Genomic DNA, 15,547 nt, shown 5'->3' on the forward strand with positions numbered 1-15,547 from the left:
GATCCCCTGTCGCGACTACTGGGAGAGAGCACGACAGAGGGGAACCACAAGCACGGAGCGGAGGAATACGCGCGATTTGTTGCCACACATGCTACTCCACGAGCACTGACCACCAGAGAGGTAGAGGAAGCCTCTGCAACGGATGATGAACTCAGGGAACTGAGAAGTGCAATACAAAGTGGATGTTTTGACAAGTGCCGAGTGTATGCGCGTATCGCGTATGAACTGTGTGTAATTGGACAGTTGGTGTTAAGGGGGACACGCATCATACTGCCACAGGCACTCAGAGACAGAGCCTTGGAGTTGGCTCATGAGGGACACTTGGGCATCGTGGGCACAAAACAACACCTCAGGAGTAAGGTGTGGTGGACAGGTCTGGATAAAGCTGCAGAGAGGTATGTGAGGTCATGTCACGGGTGCCAAATAGTGTCAAGGCCTGACGTGCCTGAACCTTTGAGACCTACAGCACTTCCAGATGGGCCATGGCAGGACTTAGCCACGGACCTACTAGGGCCACTACCAAAAGGACATTCAATACTAGTTGTGATTGACTACTACAGCCGGTACTATGAGTACGAGATCCTGCAGTCGACCACTGCGGAAAAGGTCATAGACAGCCTGGAGAATATCTTCAGTAGGCATGGACTTACTATTTCCATTCGTTCGGATTGTGGACCACAGTACATGTCTGCACAGTTTCAAGCATTCTGCCAGGAGAACGGAATCGAGCACGTGAAAACCACACCTAAATGGGCTCAAGCCAACGGTGAGGTAGAGAGGCAAAACGCTTCACTGATGAAGAGGATTCGCATCGCACAGTCTGAGGGGCTAGACTGGAAAAAGGAGCTACGGACGTACGTGACCGCCTATCGAGCTATAGATCATGCTACGACAGGAAAGAGTCCTGCTGAGCTTCTGTTCAACAGAAAGATCAGAGGAAAGCTCCCAGACATCGCTTCACCACAAAGAGACCTGGAGGTCAGAGACACCGATGCTGAGAGAAAAGGACAGTCGAAAATCTACACTGACAACAAAAACAGAGCGAAACACTCGGATGTGTCAGTGGGAGACCAGGTCCTACTAAAACAAGACAAAGTTGACAAATTCACGACAACCTTCAACAAGACACCACACGAGGTGATCAGCAAGGACGGAAACAATGTGGTTGTTAAATCACCAAGTGGAGCGACCTATTCCAGGAACACTACATTCGTCAAGAAGTACTACACTGAGGATCCTGCTCCACAGTCATTTAGCAAGACACAAATAACATGGACAGAGCACGAGGAGGAACAAAACACACCTGACACAGAGTCCAACACGGAGACTCACACTAGGGTGTCCACACCTAAACCTGCAACGCCTGCTAGGTACGAGAGACCCCACAGGCAGATCAAACTGCCACAGCGTTTGACTGACTTTGTCATTAAGTGAAAGAGCCTGTCTGGTACTTAAAAAAAAAAAAAGGGGAAAAGTGCCAGATGTGATGTTTGTGATATTATGATTGTGCCTTACCAGTCATGGTGATGTTTACATTTATTGTTTACAGGGTGGATTTTTGTTTTATGGTGAACCTTTGTAACAGAGTGATTTGTTGAAAGTGAAACTGGGTTACTGTTCTGTATGGAAAAAAAATAAGAATGTAATCCATTGATATTGTGAGAAGAGGAAAAAAAGAGTTCTATTTCACTGAGGTTCTGTACATGGTACATTGGAGTTTAATTCCTAGTAAGGGGGGGGATGTTATGTACTGATGTGCTTGCCTTACTTGTGACTGACGTCATATCCAGGTGCCAGTGCGCGCCAGTGCATTCTTGTGTACATTGCCACACAGCCAACATGTGGGCAGACCAGTGAATCAAATAAATGACTATATTGTTTAAATACGGAGTTGATTCTTGAGATAAGTAATCACTATCCAACAAGTAGGCCTACGAGAGATCAGAATCAGATGTTGAAACATTTTCCAGTGACTAAATATAAAATAGCCTACATTAAAAAAAGTGTCCCCATTATGCAAAACAACATTCGATTGTGGTTTAATGAATAGGTTTAGGCCTAGAGATTATATTTTAATCGGCAATGCAACACTCTTACTCACAAAGTGAAGCTCACTCGACCATTTCTCTCTCTCTCTCTTTCTCTATCTCTTTCTAGCCTACAACTATTACAAATAAAACGGAAAATGACTTACCTCTGTAGATAGAAAATAGCCTAAAAGCATTCCTTTCTCCCTGGCTTTTGTTTCAATGTTAATATTATAGATTCCTAGGCAACCAACCAGCAGCATTGGACAACTAGAAATACTGTTCCTACGAAACAGTGTGGGCTCGCATGTAACACCATGTATGGGCACAAAAATCTACCCTTTGGCTGCACCTCATTGGCTAAGGGCCCTACCTTTGTACTGTCGGTACAAAGGCAGAGGCTTACGTCATTTTGAGGAGAACTTGACTGATATATTACGTCATTTTGAGGAGAACTTGACTGATAGATGACTGATAGATAAATAATGAAGATAAACATAACATACAACTAGAAATATTGTTCCTACAAAACAATGTGGGGTCGCATCTTCCTTGCTCTCCAGACTTATTTCCGATTGGAAATGCATTGGATGCTTTAAGTTAAATATTTTTCCAAAAACTACAAAAGATTTCATGTGGGTGTTATTTATATCAGGTTGCACTTGTTGGTGGTGATGTCACCAAGAACGCTGCTGCCTCATTGGCTAAAGGCCCTGCCTTTGTACTGTCGGCCAGTTTTTAGGAGAATAACCTTACTATATAAATATTTGGGAGAACATACTGGTCTCGCTTTCAGCAGGCCCACCATTATAGAGATTATTAAATCACAATATATTAAAGCTCATTAGTGCTATGGTTATTCTGAAATCCCTTGTGTTACAGCAGATCAGTGGTCCAAGGTACAGCAACACCATCTCATACTGTATGTTGTCTATAAATGGCCTGTCTTGGTTTAAAGCCCACTCACCACGACAAGGTTCAGGCAGAGAGTGGGGGACACACAGGGGAGGGGGGACACAGGACAGAACACATGGGGAGGGGTGACAAGACAAACTCTGGCGAGACAACATGAAACAGATAATATAAATATAGATATGTATACAACATGGTTACAATAAGATACATATTTACACATATCCATCCACACATTCATGTACATGAGATTTCAAGGAAGGTGCATGAGACAAACAATAACAACAATAAACTTAAGTGGCTGTCTCACAGATGAGGTGCATCTTGTCAAAGGATCTTTCCAGTGTGGTTTGTCTTTGTATTATCCTGCACACATCTGACACGCCCCTTTGCATCAGGTATCATCTGTGTGACTACTCCGTCTCTTCCAAAACAAGTCAGCAAGACACTTCACTTGCTTCCAACTTTAGCGTGCATCCTTCGTGAACATTCCAAGTGGCGTGACTGTCCGTTCCTTCATTAGTAATAGTTGTTAGAAGTCAATGGCTCAAGATCTGTTGGATCATCTGATGACTTGGTAAGTGGTTTGTCATTTAATATTGATTCCACTATGCAAAACAATGTTCATAAGTTCATTGTCGACGGTTTGCTCCTTCAGAACATACTATTATTTTCCTCTCAGAACAAATCTGTCTCTCCCAGATCCCTAGAAAGTGATACCTGGCAGGTGGATTGAACACAGTGAGACCTGGCAGGAGGATTGAACAGCCACTGTATTGCTTTTTGCATCATGAGTCATCACAGATCTTCTGCTGGTTCCACTGATGAAGGGTTTCTCGCAGCTCACACTCGGCCGTGTTCGATTTGTTTGATTATCAGAACGCATGATGGATACTTACCTCGTCTGCACAGAAATTGAAGGATAGCGTTCAGGCAAGAATCAGTGTGCAATGTGAGAGTTTGCTGAGGGGGACATATATCTCTGGCACAGTTGTGAGAGCATATAGTTAGTTCCTTACCTAAAGTCTGATCTTCTCATGGATGTCTTGCAGAATCAGCATTGTGACGTGCAAGTCTTTCGGAATGCTAGCTGGATGTTTTCCATGTTGGCATGGCATATGCATGGAGACGGTCTCCAAACTCTCTATACTCCATCTTGTATTATTAGACCAAGCTCCGTCAATGGATGACTTGTCGCATGACTTCCTCTTTTCGAACTTGAGTCAAAGTGTAAGAGCATTTCTTCAGGGCTGACTGGTCACGTCTTTTCTCCATCAGAGTTTTCTTTTGAAAGCTGGGATCTGTCTGAACATCTCCATGATTCTGCAACATTGTAGAAGTAGACCCTAGACATAGAATCCAGGCCACAGCTCTCAACAGGCACCAACTGGAGTAATGGTTGATGAGCTTGCTCAAAACATCCGCCTTCAGCTGCATGTGAGACATGTACGTAGGTAGGCCTATTGTCTCACCTCGTGGTCATCTTCAATTTGAACTTGTCGGGTCTATTTGGCCACCAACTCTCTGGCTCCTGCAGGAGAGGTGGACGTTGGAATCAGCTCAGGATATTCATTGACGTAGAAGGCATCAGTCCTCTTGGTGCACAGTCAGATGGATTTTCTGAGGTAATGACGTATATCCGTCTGGGTTGGTATGGGTGATACATCATGCAGTGAAGAAGCTTGGGGGAACCTTTGGGTCAAACAGCCTCTGGAAGCCCATTGGCTCTGTGTCTCTACATTTGCGGATGTTTGGCTGAAACACAAATCCTTGTGCAGTTGAAGTCCCCTGCATAGATGGCATAGACCAGTGGGAGTGGCGAGTTCACATTGTCATGCGTCGTCTACAGACCATCTTCCTCCACCTACTTCTAAGACCTCATGGAAAGAGGAGTTAGGAGGTGTTAGAAGGTGGTGTTAGAAAGAGGTGTTAGAAGGAGGTGGTGTTAGAAAGAGGTGTTAGAAGGAGGTGGTGTTAGAAAGAGGTGTTAGAAGGTGGTGGTGGAAGCTGATCTGTAGAAGACACCTGACAATGACAATTTCAGCCAACCATCAGCAAATGTAGAGAAAACAAAATAACAGCATTATCTATTCAATCTTCTTTTGCGTAACGTCAGAGGTCCAACTCTGTGTTGCGTAGCCATGCCCGCATCTCGGGTCCTAGGTCGAAGAGTCTTGCTTCCGAGGGTGGTTGTGTAAGGGGCATGTGTTGATTATATGGTTGGCAGTTTGCTCAGGTTCACCGCACTCGAATGCCGCACTCCCCGCCAGGCCCCACTTCTTCATTGATGTTTTAAAGCAACCGACCCCAGTTGGTAGGCGGTTCAGTGTGGTCCATTGCCGGCGTGGTAGGTCGTCTACTCCTATAGCACCGCTTCCTGGGTCCTGGATGTAGTGATGGACGCGGAGGGCCCGGCTGGCTCCCACTCCTGCTTCCAAGCTGCTGCCAACCATGCATCTCTGGAGATGTCCCCAGAGGTGGAGTTGAGCATCTCATGTCAAATGATCATTGCAGAATGACGCACAAACAACCTTCATCATGAAAAAAATCAACTTAAGTGTCTGTCTCACAGATGAGGCATAGCTTGTCAACAAGTCTTTCCAGTGTGCTGTCGTAGGCTTATCCTGCACAAATGTGACAAGCTGCTTTGCATCAGGTTTCATCGGTGTGACTCTACCCCATCTCTCCTTTTGTGAACAGTCCAAGATCCATCACTGGCTTTTTCTTCAAGTTTGTAGCAATTGCAGATGACGTGCTGTCAATATTGGGCACAAGCCAGAGCTGATGGGGTAGGTTCTGCCAGGTATTCTGGACTGCATTTTCCAGTAGGTGGGACCTTGTGTGCACTGATCCACAGCTGCACGTGTCATGTTGTGTAGTTCCAGACTTTCATGCGTTGCACCTCCCTTGTTCACACGCAGTCTATTAAGTTACTTCCAGACTGTCCAGCCAAGGTTGTGGCCACTATAGCGAGGCTTTCCGTTGGTGTGATTCCCCTGTCCAACCATTCAGGAGCTTGTGTGTCGTTGATTTGCCATTCATCTTCCCAGATGTTGGCCCTTGCTTCTTCTTTGATTGTCTGGAGGGCAGGACTGTCTGCATAAAACTGAGCCTGCGTGGGGGTGCTATCTGGCAATGCAAGGGGTGTATAATGTCCCTCTCCTGTGTTCTTCCTTCATCTTATATGCATTCTTCTGATGTGTGGGGAAGAGATGCCGGCTATTCCCAACCGGCCCTTCTTCACGCAAAATGCAAAAAAAGAAAGAAAATAAATTAATAATTTGTTTAAATTGCATGGGGGGCTGAATTCATAGAGCCGGAAGACTCTTGAGGTCTTCTAAGTCCACTGTGTGTACAATGTATTCTTCCAGTCAGTGCATGCAATTCTGCAAGATCAAAAAGGCAAACAAGCAGCAATCCTATGCCCTGCTTCAACTTCATCTCCATCTTGCTTGTTGTTCTCATAACCCCATGATGTTCTCTGGGCATTGACGTCGCTGATGTGAAATCTTTCTGGTAGTTCTGTGTACAGAAAGGGTGTTGCGGGTGATGTGAGACATTTGGGACGGCAACCGTGATGGTTTTCATGTGCATTTCCAAAGTGTGGGTCCAGACTTCCTCAACCTTGAGGTTTGGTTTGCTGAGAACAGCAGATCCATACAGTCTCTGTTGGATATCTATGGCCATGGTCATTCCAGTAGGTCATTCAGGGGTCAAAGCAGTAGGGATCCATGGCCAAAGGGATATATGCCAGTAAAGCATTGTTTGATATTGTTTGCGATTTGAGATTAACATAAAGCCAGTAGATCAGGCAGGGGGTCAAGCGTATTCGCTGACAGCTTCCACAGGTGGTTCTTCTTCGACTTTGAGTTCTAGTCATGGTATGGCTTACGATTCAAAGCAGTAGGGATCTATGGCCAAAGAGGAATATATGCCATATTATTTGTCTGGGCTGGGTTGGTATGGGTGTTACATTGTGCAGTGAAGAAGCTTGGGGGTCTTTTGGGTCAAACAAGAGCCGCTAGAGGCCCAGCATAGTCTCTGTATCTCTACATTTGATGTTTAGCTGTGACCCCAATCCTTGTGTTAGCAGTTGAAGTCCCCTGCATAGATGGCAGGTGCAGGTACCAGTGAGAGTGGTACGTTCAAATTGTCATGCGTCTTCTACAGATCAGCTTCCACCACAACCACTAAGACCTCATGGAAAGAGATGGTATTAGAAAGAGGTATTAGGAGGTGGTGTTAGAAAGAGGTGTTAGAAGGAGCTGGTGTTAGAAGGAGGTGTTAGAAGGAGTTGGGGTTAGAAAGAGGTGTTAGAAGGAGGTGGTGGAAGCTGATCTGGAGAAGACACATGCCAATGTGAACTCACAACTCCCTCTGGTACATGCACCTGCCATCTATGCAGGGGACTTCAACCGTGAACACAAGGATTGGGGTTACAGCTAAACATCAAATGTAGAGAAACAGAGCCCATGGGCCTCTAGAGGCTGTTGTTCGAACCAAAAGAGCCCCCAAGCTTCTTCACTGCACAATGTAACACCCTTACCAAAGAGTAATACATGCCAGTAAAGCATTGTTTGATATTATTTGCGATTTAAGCTTCTCTTCTTCTTTCTTGTATCATCCTCAAATGTCCAACTCAGTATTGTGTAGCCACGCCCTTGTCTCTGGTCCCACTTGGAAGAGGCCAGCTTCTGAAGGTGCTCTGTACAGGAGGCAGGTGTTAATTGTGTGCTTTGCAGACTGCTCAGGCTCACCACACTCACATGCTGCACTATCTGCCAAGCCCCACTCATTCATAGCTGATTTGAAGCAGCCGACTCCAGTGCGCAGGCAGTTCAATAGAGTCCATTGCAGGTGTGGTAGGTCCTCTCCTTCAACTCCTGCTCCCGGATCCCAGATGTAGTGGTGGATACGGGAGGGCCCAGCAGACTCCCACTCCTGATTCCAGGATCCCGCCAGCCATGCACTTGTGGACAAGTCTTCCGGGATGGAGCGAAGCAGCTCTTATGCTGCATTGTTGTAAAAGTAGGCTCCAGGCAGCCAGTTATCGTTCAGAGAGAGTTGTTGATTACAGTGTCAACCTTATTGACATGTGGGATTTAAGCTTAACATAAAGCCAGTCCAAGGTATTTTGTGCCAAATGCATTGCAGGAGTCAAATTGGATTTGATTACAGGTTTTGGAATGAAGATGGTTCTTCTTCGACTTTGAGTTCTAGTCATCTCATGACTTGCGATGCAAAGCAGTAGGGATCTAACTTCACCTCCATCTTGGTTGTCGTTCTCATAACCCCATGATGTACAGTACTCTGGGCATTGAAGTCAACAATGCTGATGTGAAATCTCCTCTTGCATCTTTCTGGTAGTTCTGTATACAGAAAGGGGGTTGCAGGTGATGTGAGACATTTGGGAGGGCAACCGTGATGATTTCCATGTGCACTTCCATAGTTTGAGTTTGGTTTGCTGAAAACAGCTGATCCATACTGTCTCTGTCGGATATCTATGGCCATTGTCATTCCAGTAGGTCATTCAGGGGTCAAACTTTTTCGCTGACAGCTTCCACAGATGGTTCTTCTTTGACTTTGAGTTTTAGTCATCTTATGGCTTACCATGCAAAGCAGTAGGGATCTATGACCAGAGAGGAATACATGCCAGTAAAGCATTGTTTGATATTATTTGCGATTTGAGGTTTAACATAAAGCCAGTCCAAGGTATGTTGTGCCAAATGCCACTTACACAGTTGCGCAATGGCTGGTAGGTGAGGGCTAACAGTTAAATTACCTCAGCTACACAAATTATTTCCTTTGCTGACACACGGCATAGGCCAGGTCTGGATTGGTATTGGTGTTGCATTTTGCAGTGAAGAAGCTTGGGAGTCTTTTGGGTCAAACAACAGCCGCTAGAGGCCCATGGCCTCTGTATCTCTACATTTTATGTTTAGCTGTGACCCCAATCTTTGTGTTAGCAGTTGAAGTCCCCTGCCTAGATGGCAAGTGCAAGTACCAGCGAGAGTGGCGAGTTCACATTGTCATGTGTCTTCTACAGATCAGCTTCCACCACCACCACTAAGACCTCATGGAAAGAGGTGGTGTTAGGAGGTGGTGTTAGAAGGCGGTGTTAGAAAGAAGGGTTAGAAGGAGGTGGTGTTAGAAAGGTGTTAGAAGGTGGTGCTGGAAGCCGATCTGTTGAAGACACATGACAATGTGAACTCCCCACTCCCACTCGTACCTGCACCTGCCATCTATGCAGGGAACTTCAACTGCGAACACAAGGATTGGGGTTACAGCTAAACATCAAATGTAGAGAAACAGAGCCCATGGGCCTCTAGAGGCTGTTGTTTGACCCAAAAGAGCCACCCAAGCTTCTTCACTGCACAATGTAACACCCATACCAAAGAGTACTATATGCCAGTAAAGCATTATTTGATATTGATATATTGATATTATTATGATGCCAATGTAATGGAGGCCTAAAATGACTAAAATGCCTCTTGCACAGTTGCGCAATGGCTGGTAGGTGAGGGCTAACAGTTAAATTACCTCAGCTACACAAATTTAGAATGCATTTGCACAGTTGCGCAAACGCAAAAGCAATGGAAGCCTAAAATGACTAAACTACCTCTTGCACAGTTGCACAATGGCTGGTAGCTGAGGGCTAACCGTTAAATATAATGTACTTTTAAAAAAGACCCATCTTCCATTTGTTCAAATTGCATGGCGGGATGAATTCATAGGGCCGGAAGATTCTTGAGGTCTTCTAAGTACACTGTATGTACAATGTATTCTTCCAGACGGTGCCCTCAATTCTGCAAGATCAAAAAGGCCAACAAGCAGCAATCCTATGCATAGAGTTATAAGAAGAATAGAGAGGACATCAGATATCCCCGCCCGTCCACTTGCATTGAGTTGCTCACCCAGCGCATGAGGCGTTTTCACCCATTCATCCATGTAGAAAAACGTGACGTAGTGGAGCCCATGTGACGGCTCCAATTCATGAACGAGCACTTCCGGTATGAACGCGCAGTCAATACAAAGAAGCCTAGATGCGTTTTCATGTTTCTGGCCCCAATTGCAGTACCTCAAAACGGCCAACATTTCCATGGCGCTTCAGAGCTCCCCCACCCCCAAGGTTCCGGGGGCTTGATCCTATGCCCTATTTCAACTTCACCTCCATCTTGGTTGTTGTTCTCATAACCCCATGATGTACTCTGGGCATTGAGGTAGCCGATGCTGATGTGAAATCTCCTCTTGCATCTTTCTGCTAGTTCTGTGTACAGAAAGGGGGTTGCGGCTGATGTGAGACATTTTGGAGGGCAACCATGATGATTTCCATGTGCACTTCCATAGTTTGGGTCCGGACTTTAAAGTGCTATGTACATATTGCCACATATATGCATAATGGGTCAGTGCAAGTTCAGATGTCTAATGGCTAATCGGTAGGTGCGGTCTCTGAAGCGAGATCTCCGTCTCTTAGGGCATCCTCAGGTGCAAGGTTGGAGAGAGATCTCCAGATCTCCATCCCTAAGGGCATCCTCGGGTGTAGTGGATACATCTTATTCGCTCTGTAGTGGCACGTCCTCCTTGCTCTGGCTGCGGTCACACAGTAGGATTTGTAAAGAGTGGATCTCTGCTTTGTACAGATGCAATTCCTGCTGTACCTTTGACCTTTGACTCTTGAGCGGCTGATGCAAGTCTCAACAAAGTGCCAGTTCTTATACTGGCGTTTAGGTCTGTCCCATTAGTTAGTGTCTATCACTGGGTGACAGTTGAGTGACAGTTGAGCAGTGCTGTATTCAACCCGTGTGTATGTGGACCCCGTAACGGCACGACAACGCTCCGGTCGTCATCCTAACACCACTTCCGGGTTTATCTCCACCGCACAGATGACTTCTTCTTGTCAACGTCATGTTCTGTAAAGACAAAAAAAGAAAGAAGAAATAAGCATTTGAGTCCTGTCGGCTTATGGGGTGACATTCTGTTATTATCATCATCATCATCATCATAACCTGGTGGTCACTGACAGGTCTGTGTCACCATTATCACATTTTACCATTAATTTACCATAATTTTGATCAACGATTTAAATTGTTTGGCATGGAACATTTGCATCATTGATGTCAGAACAGGTCAGTGCAAATTAATTCTGTCTTGGCCATTCATTTGCAACATCAGTGTTTTCTCAGAAAAGCATGAGGTGTGACAGACAGGCGGACGGAAGGACGGACGGACATGAGCTGGAGGTTTTCATACTAAACAGCGACCTACAGTCGCAACCATCTCATAGTGCATTTGGCCAATTAAGGATTATAATTAATGAATTGACTAAAGGACCCCAAATCGGAAACTCTTGTGGGCCAGGGATCCACATGAAAGATTTGTGTTTGAAAGGAAGCTTTCAAAACATTCTAAAAAAGTTCAAGCTTGGAAAAGTGGCATATCTACAAGCTCACATTGCAGCACTTTGTGAGCTTGCAGATGGGATATTCTCAAATAGATAGATAGATACCTTTATTATCCCAAGGGGGAAATTTAGTTGTCCAGTAGTAGCACAGCAGTATACAGTTATTTACAAAGTTACAGAGACGTAAGAAAGATAGATAAGAGGGAAAAAAACAAAACAAAGACAAGAGCAGTACAGTACCAATAAGGAGAAGGTGCATCAATAGAGGGGGGCGAATAATATATAAGTATATATACATAAAGTGTCTTGCAAAAGAGACCATCAAATAGCTAATGTACTCTATAAACGTAAATGTCATAATATTGAGGCACACAGTATATAAGGGCCATGAGAGGGGCTGTCTATGCCAGTAGCAGCATATGCCAGATTGGCATAGATGGGCATGATGAGCTTCACATGATACTTTGACAAGACTATAAGAGGGCCAATTACCATGATTCGTCAGGTTTCACTTCATTATGAAATGGGCGAACCGGCCGGAAACCTCTAATCCTGACTACTTCCTGACTACTAATTGAAGCCGAGGCCGAATTGGCCCAAATCGCATACAGACTCCAACTTTCGCATGCAGATAGCTCAGATCATTGCCTACCTTCTTAGCTACTTCCCCTGCCGTTACTGTACTTATTTTTCAGTAGAAATCCAACCAATATGCCCATAAAAGGGGATCCTGACCACTAATTGAAGCCAAGGCCGAATTGGCCCGAATTGCGTGAAAGAGGTCTCACAGCACACGGTTGGTTCTACAGACCCCAACTTTTGCACACAGATAGCTCAGATCTTTGGCTACTGTACTTCCCCTGCCGTCGCTGTACTTGCATGATGTACAGTTGTACAAAACAAAATGTTTCAGTAGAACCAATATGCCCATAAAAGGGGACAAGGACAGAGATATCCATATGGGCACATATTCATTTTACATCACACTGACATCACACTGACAAGGACTGAGAGATATAGAGATCTCCATATATGGGCACATATCCGTTTTACAGCACACTGACATTACACTGACAAGCGTGTGACTGTACAGCCTTGCTGAAGAGAAGAATCAGTCGAGATCCGAGTTGGCTTAGGTGCAGACGGAGGAGACAAACAAATTGTCATTGTGGATAATGACAAGGGCATTACTGACAAAATATTTACAGCGAACTCCTTTAGGATAATGGGCATAAACTCCATAAAGGGACAGACTACATAATGCCAATAATAATAATAACTAGAAATACTGCTCCAACAAAACAGTGTGGGCTTGCATGTAACACCATGTATGGGCACAAAGATCTACCCTTTGGCTGCACCTCACTGGCTAAGGGCCCTGCCTTTGTACTGTCGGTACAACGTTTTGAGGAGAACTTGACTGATATATAAAGAAATAATGAAGATAACAGCTATGGTAAAGGACTATGCCAAAAACAGCACCAGAATACTGTGAAAAGTGATGAGTCATCACATCACTTTTCAGTTTTCTGGTGCAGTTTTTAGCCCAAGGAATGTTTTTCATGAAAAACAAATGCTTGCAATGGATTCAGAATCATGAAGAACCCCTGGTTTGACCCCTCACATGCTACTTAAAGCTGTTCACATGGCCCTCTTCTAGCGCCACCATGAGGCCGATTCTTGCAAAACACATTTTTGGACACTGCACCTAAAATTTGTGCCCTAAAATCAAGCAAATCGCTACACAGTGGCCCTCATTTATCAATGGAGTGTAAAAAATGGTCTATTTTTTTCACCAAATTTTGCGTAGGGCAACATGTGCACGGCATTTATCAATGCTTCAAACAGACACACCTGGCGTACATTTGATCCCAGCGTTGAAAAATGCGCAGGCTGAAATTGAAATAACACGCCCTTAATTATTCTCGAAACGCCCCCATTTTACGACCAGAACAACCCGAATACGACCTAACAACCAAAGAAAAGCCATGTCCGCGTCCCACACAGACCACGCACACATGCACGCACGCACGCACACACCTACACTCGCAACTAGGCTACTTGGAACAGCAGCATTTTGGTTTACACAGTCTTTGACAGTGGAAACGTGGGATTAACCAACGGTACAATCTTTGACAAGGAGGCTATAGCACCGCAGCCGACATGAATGACACAAGTCACTGGTCACTGCCATGAATACTTTTGGATATTAATTTAAACCATTGCCTACCCGTGCCGTGCGTGCGCAGACAGAGCGTGTTCATTTGGTTACAAGCAATCATAATTCCCCATGGCCATGATCTCACGGCTCGCCACGTCGGGTTTCATCATTAACTCCAGCATAGTGTACAGTATCTACTGTATAAATTGAGAGACCCCACGGTTATGTTTTGGATATTAATTTAACCCAATTTCGGTGACGAGCGCAATGCACTTTTGAGTGCTTGAACTAGCGATCATGTAGTCTACCGTTCCTGCGCGGGCTGGTCTTCTCCCAGGTGGGCCGTGGACCCCCAAATAAATCATCCGCAGCGTGCGTGCGCGGGGCTGGGCACAGCCAGGTTTGGAGCTTCGGGTTTTATCCATATTTAAAAGGACTCGAGTCACTGTATAAATTGGAGGCTCACGCCTCACGGTAGATCACAGCGGCGCCGCGCTGGTCCCGAAAATGCTCTCGCATGCGTTCGTAGACTATAATGTGCTTGTTCTGAGCCAGGTCTGCAATCTTAAAATATAGACTGTTAAAGCACTTAACAGTAGATTGCTTCCATGTTGCTAGATTTTGATTGCTTGGAAATAAAATCGGCGTGCATGTCCATGATGTAGCTGGCTATAATATACTTTTATAAAATGTTATATTTTCACAGGATTATTTATTATTGTGTTGGATATACATTTTCGAGTGGATACATGTGTCCATTGCCTGTCAAATAGTTACACAATGCTGCTCTGCACGTCTATAATGGAACAAAGTGGTGTAGGATGAATCCTACACCACCTCTGGACTTGACGTGAGATTTGATCCTACCCTACGCCAACGTCAAAGTCAAGTTGAAATGATAAATGTCGAGACTTCCCTAAATTTCGGTGTACACACAAATTTTGATCTGCACCACGTTGATAAATGAGGGCCAGTATGTCTACACTCATCTCATCAACATGGATCTGTCCCATATAGCGCCACCTTCAGGCTGATTTTTTAAAACACATTTTTGGACACTGCTCCTACACATTTTGCTCTCAAATCACGCTGCGACCTGACTGCGACCTGGCTTATCTCCCGATTAGGGAGTCTTACTGGTTTTAGATATTTTAGTATTTCAGCATGCTATGATATGATGCATTTTGCATCATATGATGCATCAGATGATGCAATATCATGCTACAAAGCATCATATGACCAGTTGTAGCATGCTGGAATACTAAAATATCTAAAAACACAGATTGAACACAAAAAATAACTCAGGATTGTGTTGATCGTGTCCCAAACAACAATAAAATAGACAGACTGTGCTGTCCTCACTTGCTGTTAGCATTTCAGAAACCATAATTAAAAGGTGGAAAAAATTATAAAGATTCCACATATATTGCGTATATTTACGGGTAAAAAGTATTTTACTAACAAGCCGTCTAAGAGCCGCATGGTTCTAACTTTCTCAGCCGCGTGCTCTGTGGGCTGTTTACCACACGCCATGCTGTCTAATCCACGGGGACAACCGGAGGGATGGACGCTAGCACAGTCGGCTATTTTCTGTGAGAACCAGGTAAGACAGTCATTACAAATTGACCTACAGTCAGAGGATCGCTTCCTACAGAGGATCGCCCCGATGGTCAATTCACCCTTTGTTGGCCTCCTGGTTGGTCCCTGACTGACCAACCAGCAGGCTCTATTTGCCTTGTCCCGCCCTGGTTCCGCCTTTTTTATGTTGAATTAGCTAAAACATAATTTTTGGAGAAATAAAAACATTTAAAAACATGCTGATTCACTATGCTGCCACTGCGCAGCTCCAATTGACTGAAACAAAGTTTGAAATTAGAATTGAGCCCACAGAATAACAATATGAAGCAACTGAATTAACATGGCAGTGGATGGAATGTCCCACTGAATGTCCCACCAAGGCACAGCAACCAATGGGTGTGGAGAGGGGCAGGACAATGGGCGGGACTTGACAAAGGGTGAATTTCAACACAATGAAGACCATAGCTG

Source organism: Nannobrachium achirus (assembly GCF_963921795.1).
Source record: "Nannobrachium achirus genome assembly, chromosome: 12".
NCBI lineage: Eukaryota > Metazoa > Chordata > Actinopteri > Myctophiformes > Myctophidae > Nannobrachium > Nannobrachium achirus.